The sequence below is a fragment of the Salvelinus fontinalis genome, chromosome 12 (assembly GCF_029448725.1).
Source record: "Salvelinus fontinalis isolate EN_2023a chromosome 12, ASM2944872v1, whole genome shotgun sequence".
Taxonomy (NCBI): domain Eukaryota; kingdom Metazoa; phylum Chordata; class Actinopteri; order Salmoniformes; family Salmonidae; genus Salvelinus; species Salvelinus fontinalis.
The window spans coordinates 32,031,899-32,044,322 of NC_074676.1; positions in this window are offsets into that span (position 1 = coordinate 32,031,899).

The following is a 12,424-nucleotide window of genomic DNA, read 5'->3' on the forward strand; positions in this document are numbered from 1 at the left end:
CTTTATATGTACAGTGGGGAGAACAAGTATTTGATACAGTATTTGATAAAATTGTAGACCTGCACAAAGCTGGGATGGGCTACAGGACAATAGGCAAGCAGCTTGGTGAGAAGGCAACAACTGTTGGCGCAATTATTAGAAAATGGAAGAAGTTCAAGATGACGGTCAATCACCCTCGGTCTGGGGCTCCATGCAAGATCTCACCCCGTGGGGCATCAATGATCATGAGGAAGGTGAGGGATCAGCCCAGAACTACACGGCAGGACCTGGTCAATGACCTGAAGAGAGCTGGGACCACAGTCTCAAAGAAAACCATTAATAACACACTACGCCGTCATGGATTAAAATCCTGCAACGCACGCAAGGTCCCCCTGCTCAAGCCAGCGCATGTCCAGGCCCGTCTGAAGTTTGCCAATGACCATCTGGATGATCCAGAGGAGGAATGGGAGAAGGTCATGTGGTCTGATGAGACAAAAATAAAGCTTTTTGGTCTAAACTCCACTCGCCGTGTTTGGAGGAAGAAGGATGAGTACAACCCCAAGAACACCATCCCAACCGTGAAGCATCATTCTTTGGGGATGCTTTTCTGCAAAGGGGACAGGACGACTGCACCGTATTGAGGGGAGGATGGATGGGGCCATGTATCGCGAGATCTTGGCTGACAACCTCCTTCCCTCAGTAAGAGCATTGAAGATGGGTCGTGGCTGGGTCTTCCAGCATGACAACGACCCGAAACACACAGCCAGGGCAACTAAGGAGTGGCTTCCTAAGAAGCATCTCAAGGTCCTGGAGTGGCCTAGCCAGTCTCCAGACCTGAACCCAATAGAAAATCTTTGGAAGGAGCTGAAAGTCAGTATTGCCCAGCGACAGCCCCGAAACCTGAAGGATCTGGAGAAGGTCTGTATGGAGGAGTGGTCCAAAATCCCTGCTGCAGTGTGTGCAAACCTGATCAAGAACTACAGGAAACGTATGATCTCTGTAATTGCAAACCAAATAAACCAAATATTAAGTTCTGCTTTTCTGATGTATCAAATACTTATGTCATGCAATAAAATGCAAATTAATTACTTAAAAATGATACAATGTGATTTTCTGGATTTTTGTTTTAGATTCCGTCTCTCACAGTTGAAGTGTACCTATGATAAAAAAATGACAGACCTCTACATGCTTTGTAAGTAGGAAAACCTGCAAAATCGGCAGTGTATCCAATACTTGTTCTCCCCACTGTAGATAATGTATCCTCGACATAGCGCATCCTAAATAACTACTGCTGTACATACCTTTTTCCTACTTATACAGTGCCTTTGGAAAGTATTCAGACCCCTTGTAACGGTAGTCCTCCTCCTCTTCAACCGAAAAGGAGGAGTAGTGATGGAACCAAGGCGCAGCGGGTTGTGAACACATAATTTATTTAAAGACAAGACGAAAAAACACGAACTTCACTATAACTAACAAAACAACAAACGGAGTAGACAGACCTGGACGACGAACTTACATAAACACGAAGAACGCACAAACAGGGAAAATAGACTACACAAAATGACGATGTACAAAAACAAACCGAACAGTCCCGTATGGTGCGACAAACACTGACACAGGAGACAACCACCCACAACGAACACTGTGAAACAACCTACCTAAATATGACTCTCAATTAGAGGAACGCCAAACACCTGCCTCTAATTAAGAGCCATACCAGGCAACCCTAAACCAACATAGAAACAGAAAACATAGAATGCCCACCCAAACTCACGTCCTGACCAACTAACACATACAACAAACTAACAGAAATAGGTCAGGAACGTGACATAACCCCCCCATAAGGTGCGAACTCCGGGCGCACCAGCACAAAGTCTAGGGGAGGGTCTGGGTGGGCATCTGACCACGGTGGTGGCTCAGGCTCAGGGCGAGGTCCCCACCCCACCATAGTCAATCCCAGCTTACATCTCCCCCTACAAATGACCACCCTCATATTACACCCACTAAAACTTTTGGGTAACATCGACACAAGGGGCAGCACCGGGATAGAGGGATAGCTCAGGACAGAGGGATAGCTCAGGACAGAGGGATAGCTCAGGACAGAGGGATAGCTCAGGATAGAGAGGTAGCTCAGGATAGAGAGGTAGCTCAGGATAGAGGGGCAACTCCGGACTGAAAGGCAGCTCCGGACAGAGAGACAGCTCTGGACTGAGGGGCAGTTCTGGATAAATAGCCGCTCTGGGCTGAGGGACAGCTCATGACTGGCTGACGACTCTGGACGCTCATGGCTGGCTGACGGCTCTGGACGCTCATGGCTGGCTGACGGCTCTGGACGCTCATGGCTGGCTGACGGCTCTGGACGCTCATGGCTGGCTGACGGCTCTGGACGCTCATGGCTGGCTGACGGCTCTGGACGCTCATGGCTGGCTGACGGCTCTGGACGCTCATGGCTGGCTGACGGCTCTGGACGCTCATGGCTGGCTGACGGCTCTGGCAGATCCTGTCTGGTTGGCGGCTCTGGCAGATCCTGTCTGGTTGGCGGCTCCGGCAGATCCTGTCTGGTTGGCGGCTCTGGCAGATCCTGTCTGGTTGGCGGCTCTGGCAGATCCTGTCTGGTTGGCGGCTCTGGCAGATCCTGACTGAAGAATGGCTCTAGCGGCTCCTGACTGACTAACGGCTCTGACGGCTCGGGACAGACGGGCGGCTCTAATGGCTCGGGACAGACGGATGGCTCAGACGGCGCTGGGGAGACGGATGGCTCAGATGGCGCTGCGGAGACGGATGGCTCAGATGGCGCTGCGGAGACGGATGGCTCAGATGGCGCTGCGGAGACGGATGGCTCAGATGGCGCTGCGGAGACGGATGGCTTAGACTGATCCTGTCTGGCGGAAGGCTTTGGCTGCTCCTGTCTGGCGGAAGGCTCTGTAGGCTCATGGCAGACGGGAAGTTCATGCGGCGCTTGGCAGACGGACAGTTCAGGCGCCGTTGGGCAGACGGCGGACTCTGGCCGGCTGATACGCACTGTAGGCCTGGTGCGTGGTGCCGGAACTGGAGGCACCGGACTGGAGACACGCACTTCAAGCCTAGTGCGGGGAGCAGGGACAGGGCACACTGGACTCTCAAAGCGTACTATATGCCTGGTGCGTGGTACCGGCACTGGTGGCACCGGGCTGAGTGCACGCACATCATGACGAGTACGGGGCGAAGGAACAGTGTTTACAGGGCTCTGGAGACGCACAGGTGGCTTAGTGCGTGGTGCCGGAACTGGAGGCACCGGTCTGGAGACACGCACCATAGAGAGAGTGCGTGGAGGAGGAACAGGGTTCTGGAAACGCACTGGAAGCCTGGTGCGTGGTGTAGGCACTGGTGGTACTGGGCTGGGGCGGGGAGGTAGCGCAGGAAATACCGGACCATGCAGGCGTACTGGCTCCCTTGAGCACCGAGCCTGCCCAACCTTACCTGGTTGAATGCTCCCAGTCGCCCGACCAGTGCGGGGAGGTGGAATAACCCGCACCGGGCTATGTAGGCGAACCAGGGACACCATGCGTAAGGCTGGTGCCATGTAAGCCGGCCCAAGGAGACATACTGGTGGCCAGATATGTAGAGCCGGCTTCATGGCACTTGGCTCAAAGCTCAATCTAGCCCTACCAGTGCGGGGAGGTGGAATAACCCGCACCGGGCTATGCACATGTACAGGAGACACCGTGCGCTCTACTGCGTAACACGGCGTCTGCCCTTACTCCCGCTCTCCACGGTTAGCCTGGGAAGTGGGCGCAGGTCTCCTACCTGCCCTTGGCCCACTACCTCTTATCCCCCCCCCCCCCCCCCCAAGAATTTTTTGGGTGGTACTCACGGGCTTTTCGGGCTTCCGTGCTAGACGTGTCCCCTCATAACTCCGGTTCCCTTCTCCGGTTGCCTCTGCTCTCCTCAGTGCCTCCAGCTGTTCCCATGGGAGGCGATCCCTTCCAGCCAGGATCTCCTCCCATGTGTAGCAACCTTTACCGTCCAAAACATCGTCCCAAGTCCATTCCTCCTTCTTGCGCTGTCCCTTCCTCCGATTACACAGCTGCTTGATTCTGGATTGGTGGGTGGTTCTGTAACGGTAGTCCTCCTCCTCTTCAACCGAAAAGGAGGAGTAGTGATGGAACCAAGGCGCAGCGGGTTGTGAACACATAATTTATTTAAAGACAAGACAAAAAAACACGAACTTCACTATAACTAACAAAACAACAAACGGAGTAGACAGACCTGGACGACGAACTTACATAAACGCGAAGAACGCACGAACAGGGAAAATAGACTACACAAAATGACGATGTACAAAAACAAACCGAACAGTCCCGTATGGTGCGACAAACACTGACACAGGAGACAACCACCCACAACGAACACTGTGAAACAACCTACCTAAATATGACTCTCAATTAGAGGAACGCCAAACACCTGCCTCTAATTAAGAGCCATACCAGGCAACCCTAAACCAACATAGAAACAGAAAACATAGAATGCCCACCCAAACTCACGTCCTGACCAACTAACACATACAACAAACTAACAGAAATAGGTCAGGAACGTGACACCCCTTGACTTTTTCCCACATTTTGTTACGTTACAGCCTTATTCTAAAATGGACTAAATAAAAACAATTCCTCGGGTATCTACACACAATACCCTATAATGACCAAGGAAAATAGGTTTTTATACATTTTTGCAAAAGTATTAAAAATATATATACAGAAATATCTTATTCACATAAGTATTCAGACCCTTTGCTATGAGACTGGTGCAGTTGCATCCTGTTTCCATTGATCATCCTTGAGATGTTTCTACAACTTGATTGGAGTCCACCTCTGGTAAATTCAATTGATTAGACATGATTCAGAAAGGCACACACCTGTCTATATAAGGTACCACATTTGACAGTGCATGTCAGAGCAAAAACCAAGCCATGAGGTGGAAGGAATCGGCACATGACAGCCCGCTTGGAGTTTGCCAAAAGGCACCTAAAGACTCTCAGACCAAGATTCTCTGGTCTGATGAAACCAAGATTGAACTCTTTGGCCTGTATGCCAAGCGTCACGTCTGGAAGAAATCTGGCATCATCCCTATGGTGAAGCATGGTGGTGGCAGCATCATGCTGTGGCAATGTTTTTCAGCAGCAGGGACTGGGAGACTAGTCAGGATCGACGGAAAGATGAACGGAGCAAAGTACAGAGAGATCCTTAATGAAAACCTGCTCCAGAGTTTTCAGGATCTCAGAATGGGGTGAAGGTTCACCTTCCAACAGGACAACGACCCATAGCACACAGCCAAGACAACGCAAGAGTGGCTTCGGGACAAGTCTCTGAATTTCCTTGAGTGGCCCAGCCAGAGCGCAGACTTGAACCCAATTGAACATTTCTGGAGAGACCTGAAAATAGCTGTGCAGCAACACTCCTCATCCAACCTGACAGAGCTCGAGAGGATCTGCAGAGAAGAATGGGAGAAACTCCACAAATACAGGTGTGCAAGCTTGTAGCGTCATAACCAAGAAGACTCAAGGCTGTAATCGCTGCCAAAGGTGCTTCAACAAGCACTGAGTAATGGTCTGAATACTTATGTAAATGTTATATTTCATTTGATTATTATTTTAGCAAACATTTCTAAAAACCTGTTTTTGCTTTGTCATTATGGGGTATTGTGTAAATCTATGAGAAAAAAAACAATATAATCAATTTTAAAATAAGGCTGTAACCTAACAAAATGTGAAAAAATTTAAGTGGTCTGAATACTTTCCGAAAGCATTGTATATCGTACATACTGTCTATACACACAACATTTTTATATTCCGGACTCTGACATTGTTCGATTTGGTATTGCTCGTTCTGATACTTCTTATTTTCTTGTTTCTTCTTATTTTTTTATTTTATTATTCTTGGGATTATTTGGGGATTATACAACAGGTGGGTCTAATCCTGAATGCTGATTTGTTGAAACCACATTCCAGCCGGTGTTATTCCACAAATTACCACTGGCAAAATGTATGATTTTAAGATGCCTATTTACTCTGTTTCATCTGACTGCACAATCCACTGTTTTATCAGCCCAGCCAGGCAATATATAAACTTGATCTCCACTATAGAAAGCATCTAGACATTATCTCATTATCTCTTTGTTATGGGATTTTTATGAATAAATGACTAAAATAGGTATACATTTGACTTAGATGTTACTGTATGAATGAAACTTATTATAATCATAATGCTGAGTGTAATATGTTCCTTGTTAGAAAGAATGGGTTTATCTTCAGACAGGCTTGAATGATGTCTCTACCCAGGGAGGGGAAAGACCTTGGGTTGGTTGCAGATAGTTTAACAGGTGGCAGACAGTAATGAGAACGCTAACTATACTGCCATTGTATCCGAGAGGAGGATGGATATGAAAACCTATGACATCCTCTTTATTATATAACCTGATGTAAAATGTATTATGATCAGTACTCTCGAGAATAAAAGCTATTGATTGATTGATTTTGAGACTGGTTTCTGTCCATTTTATGCTTATAAGTATCTTACAAATTCTTATATATGGGCTGAGTGTTTTAATTGAATTGGTTGATAAACATATAGGAAATTGAAATTCCTTTAACTCTCTTTTAGACTAACATTTTGTTTTCAACAGAGGAGATTTCAACAGTGTATAACCTTGCCATCTGTCCCTCCGACATTTGCAACATTGTTTCAATATTCAAAAATTCGATCTCCAGTTGTTCGGTAGTAATGAACGTGTCGGGAGTCAGGACGAGACAGACAGGCAGGCAGCTTTTCTCAGCCAGTCAAAATCATGAATCAAGCGGCATAATTCTTTGGGATGTATACAAAGAAAGTTAAAACAAAATGAAGTGCACCTAGTTTGCAGTCTTTCCAGCTTCAGTTTGAAGTGATTGTGTTAGCTGTGTTGTTGGCTAGCTCCTCTGAACAACTGTCCTGACGAGAGCACATTTTCAATGCCATGCGAAATTGCGCCTCATTAGCTCATTGTTATGGTTGCATCCAAATAAATGTCACTAGAAAACAGCTTAAACTAATGCAAATACAGCTACTGTTGTTATTCTGGCTGCACTGTTTGACATAACTGTAAATTAGACGTGGTTGGCTAGTTAGCAAGCAAGGGATAAGAACGTTACCAGCCAGTATTGCAATGGAACAGATACAGAAAAAAAGACTGAACGACTGGGTCGCGTCTCTGGCAACCGAACTGAAGGAACGATTTGTGTTGGGACTATATCTTGTGGAAGCATGAAACAGTATGAATAAATTAATAAAAATAATGTTTTTAATTAAAATATGTCAATCATTATTTGAATATGTTGGTAACCTGATGTATAAAAGTGATAATGCCCTTGAAGACCGTGTTTGGAGGATATATTGGCACGGTTTGCCGGCCCTCGACTTCGTCTTGAGCCTAACAACACCCATTATCACTTCATTATTTGCGTATTAGTATTGTACTGTTAGACACTTACTGCACTGCTGGAGCGAGAAACACAAGCATTTCACTACACCTGCTTTAACGTCTGCTAATCTGTGTACGAGACAAATCAACTTTGATTTGATTTAGATACTGTCTGTCTGAGGTGAGTCCTGAGTAGGCGAAGGATGGAATGTGTTGAGACTGCCTGCTGCTCTGTCATTACAAAGATAATACCTCATTACAGCAATAAGGTCTGGCAAGACACAGGTGCAGACACGGAGGCTGGATGGAGTGACTGAGGGAGGAGAAAGTCATGTCATTACTTACCTAAATGAACTGCACTGATACAGTCAATGTACTAGTACAGAATGTTACATATTTGTCTAAATGTTTGGTTTGTTATAACTAGGCTTTGTAGTTGTATTAATTATGGATCCCCATTAGTTCCTTCCAAGGCAGCAGCTACTCTTCCTGGGGTCCAAACACACCAAGGCACATCACACACACACACACACAAAAAACAGTACATCATATAACATTATTACACCACTACATATCTACAACATAAAATGTATACTATCACCATACAACTTATTAAAATATATGTGTGTAACTGCTTTCTTCCTGGGATGAAGGAGAGGACCAAAATGCAGCGCAGTTAGTGTTCAACATGTTTAATATAACAAACTGTGAACACTTACAATACAAAACAACAAACGTGAAAAAACCGAGACAGTCCTATCTGGTGCAGAACACAAACACAGAGACAGGAAACAACCACCAACAATCCCCAACACAAAACAAGCCACCTATATATGATTCTCAATCAGGGACAACGATTGACAGCTGTCTCTGATTGAGAACCATATTAGGCTGAACACAGAAACAGACGAACTAGACACACAACATAGAATTCCCACCCAGCTCACGTCCTGACCAACACTAAACAAGCAAAACACATAAGAACTCTGGTCAGGACGTTACAGTACCCCCCTCCTGAGGTGCGGACTCCGAACGCACCCATAAAACTCAAGATGAGGGCCTGGGTGGGCATCTGTCCGCGGTGGCGGCTCCGGCGCAGGACGAGGACACCACTTGAGCGGCGACCCTCGCCCACGACCTCGGCCTAAGAATCCTCCCCAAGGCCCCCACATGATTTAGGAGGTAGCTCAGGACAGAGAGGTAGCTCCGGACTGAGTGGCAGCTCCGGACTGAGTGGCAGCTCCGGACTGAGTGGCAGCTCCGGACTGAGTGGCAGCTCCGGACTGAGTGGCAGCTCCGGACTGAGGGGCCGCTCATGACTGTGGGGCCGCTCATGACTGTGGGGCCGCTCATGACTGTGGGGCCGCTCATGACTGTGGGGCCGCTCATGACTGTGGGGCCGCTCATGACTGTAGGGCCGCTCATGACTGTAGGGCCGCTCATGACTGTAGGGCCGCTCATGACTGTAGGGCCGCTCATGACTGGAGGGCCGCTCATGACTGGAGGGCCGCTCATGACTGGAGGGCCGCTCATGACTGGAGGGCCGCTCATGACTGGAGGGCGGCTCCTGACTGGAGGGCGGCTCCTGACTGGAGGGCGGCTCCTGACTGGCTGGCGGCTCTGGCAGCTCCTGACTGGCTGGCGGCTCTGGCAGCTCCTGACTGGCTGGCGGCTCTGGCAGCTCCTGACTGGCTGGCGGCTCTGGCAGCTCCTGACTGGCTGGCGGCTCTGGCAGCTCCTGACTGGCTGGCGGCTCTGGCAGCTCCTGACTGGCTGGCGGCTCTGGCAGCTCCTGACTGGCTGGCGGCTCTGGCAGCTCCTGACTGGCTGGCGGCTCTGGCAGCTCCTGACTGGCTGGCGGCTCTAATGGCTCGGGACAGACGGGCGGCTCTGAAGGCTCGTGGCAGACGGATGGCTCAGATGGCGCTGGGCAGACGGATGGCTCAGATGGCGCTGGGCAGACGGATGGCTCAGATGGCGCTGGGCAGACGGATGGCTCAGATGGCGCTGGGCAGACGGATGGCTCAGATGGCGCTGGGCAGACGGATGGCTCAGATGGCGCTGGGCAGACGGATGGCTCAGATGGCACTGGGCAGACGGATGGCTCTGGGCAGACGGATGGCTCAGATGGCGCTGGGCAGACGGATGGCTCAGATGGCGCTGGGCAGACGGATGGCTCAGATGGCGCTGGGCAGACGGATGGCTCAGATGGCGCTGGGCAGACGGATGGCTCAGATGGCGCTGGGCAGACGGATGGCTCAGATGGCGCTGGGCAGACGGATGGCTCAGATGGCGCTGGGCAGACGGATGGCTCAGATGGCGCTGGGCAGACGGATGGCTCAGATGGCGCTGGGCAGACGGATGGCTCAGATGGCGCTGGGCAGACGGATGGCTCAGATGGCGCTGGGCAGACGGATGGCTCAGATGGCGCTGGGCAGACGGATGGCTCAGATGGCGCTGGGCAGACGGATGGCTCAGATGGCGCTGGGCAGGCAGGCAGCTCAGACGGTGCTGGACAGACGAGCAGTGCAGGCGGCGTTGGGCAGACGGCCGACTCTGACCTGCTGAGGCGCACAGTAGGCCTGGTGCGTGGTGCCGGAACTGGTGGTACCGGACTGGAGACACGCACCTCAAGGCTAGTGCGGGGAGCAGGAACAGGGCACACTGGTTTCTCAAAGCGCACTATAGGCCTGGTGCGTGGTGCCGGAACCGGTGGTACCGGACTGAGGGCACGCACCTCAGGGCGAGTGCGGGGAGAAGGAACAGTGCGTACAGGGCTCTGGAGACGCACAGGAGGCTTGGTGCGTGGTGCCGGAACTGGAGGCACTGGGCTGGAGACACGCACCACAGGGAGAGTCTGTGGAGGAGGAACTGGACTCTGGAGACGCACTGGAAACATGGTGCGTGGTGTAGGCACTGGTGGTACTGGACAGACCGAACCGTGAAGACGCACTGGAGGTCTTGAGAGCAGGGCTGGCACCATCCGCCCTGGCTGGATCTTCACCCTAGCCCGGCAGATGTGGGGAGCTGAGATGTTGCTAAGCACACGTACCGGGGACACCGTGCGCTCCACCGCATAACACGGTGCCTGCCCGGGACGACGCCCTCTCTCTCCACTGGAAGCACGGCTGGGAGAGCTGTAGTGGCGAGCTGGCAGAGGACGTGCAGGGCTAGGAAGGCGCACAGGAGGCCTGGTGCGTGAGGCTGGCACAGTCTTAACCAGACGGCTAGCACGCACCTCAGGACGAGTATGGAGAGCTGTTCCCGGTGACATCAACTCCGACACGTTCAGTCGGGCGGATGTCGTGCCTTATGCACCAAACCAGCACCTCCCTCATAACTCTCTCCTCCAATTTCCCCATTAAAAAACTCCTTCACTGTCTCTGCGTCGCTCACCTCCAATTCCGCCCTGACCAGCTCCTTACGGGAAGCAGGGGGAGTTGGCTCAGGTCTGACTCCTGACTCTGCCACACTCCCCGTGTGCCCCCTTCCCAAGAATTTTTTTGGGCTGCCTCTCGGGCCTCCAGCCGCTCTGCCGTGCTAGCGCCTCATAATAGCGCCTCTCCGCCTTCGCTGCCTCCAGCTCGTCTTTGGGGCGGCGATATTCCCCTGGCTCTGCCCAGGGTCCTTTGCCGTCTAGGTCGTCCTACATTGTCCATTTCTCCAAATAGTGCAGCCTCTCCTGCTGCTGCTGCTGCAGCCTCTCCTGCTGCTGCTGCTTGGTCCGGGTTAGGTGGGTAGTTCTGTAACGGCTTTCTTCCTGGGATGAAGGAGAGAACCAAAATGCAGCGCAGTTAGTGTTCAACATGTTTAATATAACGAACTGTGAACACTTACAACAATACAAAACAACAAATGTGAAAAAACCGAGACAGTCCTATCTGGTGCAGAACACAAACACAGAGACAGGAAACAACCACCCACAATCCCCAACACAAAACAAGCCACCTATATATGATTCTCAATCAGGGACAACGATTGACAGCTGTCTCTGATTGAGAACCATATTAGGCTGGACACAGAAACAGACGAACTAGACACACAACATAGAATTCCCACCCAGTTCACGTCCTGACCAACACTAAACAAGCAAAACACATTAGAACTCTGGTCAGGACGTTACAGTGTGTGTGTAGCGTGCGTGTTAGTGTGTGTGAGTATGCGTGTGTGTGCGCCTGTGTGTGTTTGTGTCTCTTCACAGTCTGAGTTGTTCCATAAGTTTTATCAGTTTAAAATAAATCAGATTTTACTGCTTGCATAAGTTACTTGACGAGGAGTAGAGTTCCATGTAGTAATGGCTCTGTTTAGTACTGTGTGTTTTCCGGAGTCTGTTCTGGACTTGGAGATTGTGAACAGACCCCTGGAAGCATGTCTTGTGGGGTATGTATGAGTGTCTGAGCTGTGTGCTAGTCGTTTGAACAGACAGCTTAGTGCTTTCAATGTGTCAATACCTCTCACAAAGACAAGTAGTGATGCAATCAATCTCTCCTCTACTTTGAGCCAGGAGAGATGCACTTGACCATATGATCGTAGTCCAGCTGCGACAAAACTCGGACCTGTAGGACTTGTTTTGTTGATAGCAATGTCAAGAAAGCGGAGTAGCGCTTTATTACGGACAGACCTCTCCCCATCTTAGCTACCGTTGCATCAATATATTTTGATCATGACAGTTTAAACTCAAGGGTTACACCAAGCAGTTTAGTCTCCTCAACTTGCTCAATTTCCACATCATTCATTACAATATTTAGTTGAGGTTTAGTGAATGGTTTGTCCAAAATGCAATGCTTTTAGTTTGTGAAATATTTAGAAATGCTTATTACTTGCTACCCATTCTAAAACTGACTGCAACTCTTTTTTTTAAAACTTGCTGTGATAGCTGACGTGTGTAATGTTGAGTCATCAGCATACATAGACACACAGGCTTTATTCAGTCAATGGCTTTATGTCAATCAATGGCAATATAGACTGTCCCAGAGTCTTGTACAGTATAGAGAGTGCAGAAATTTTGATT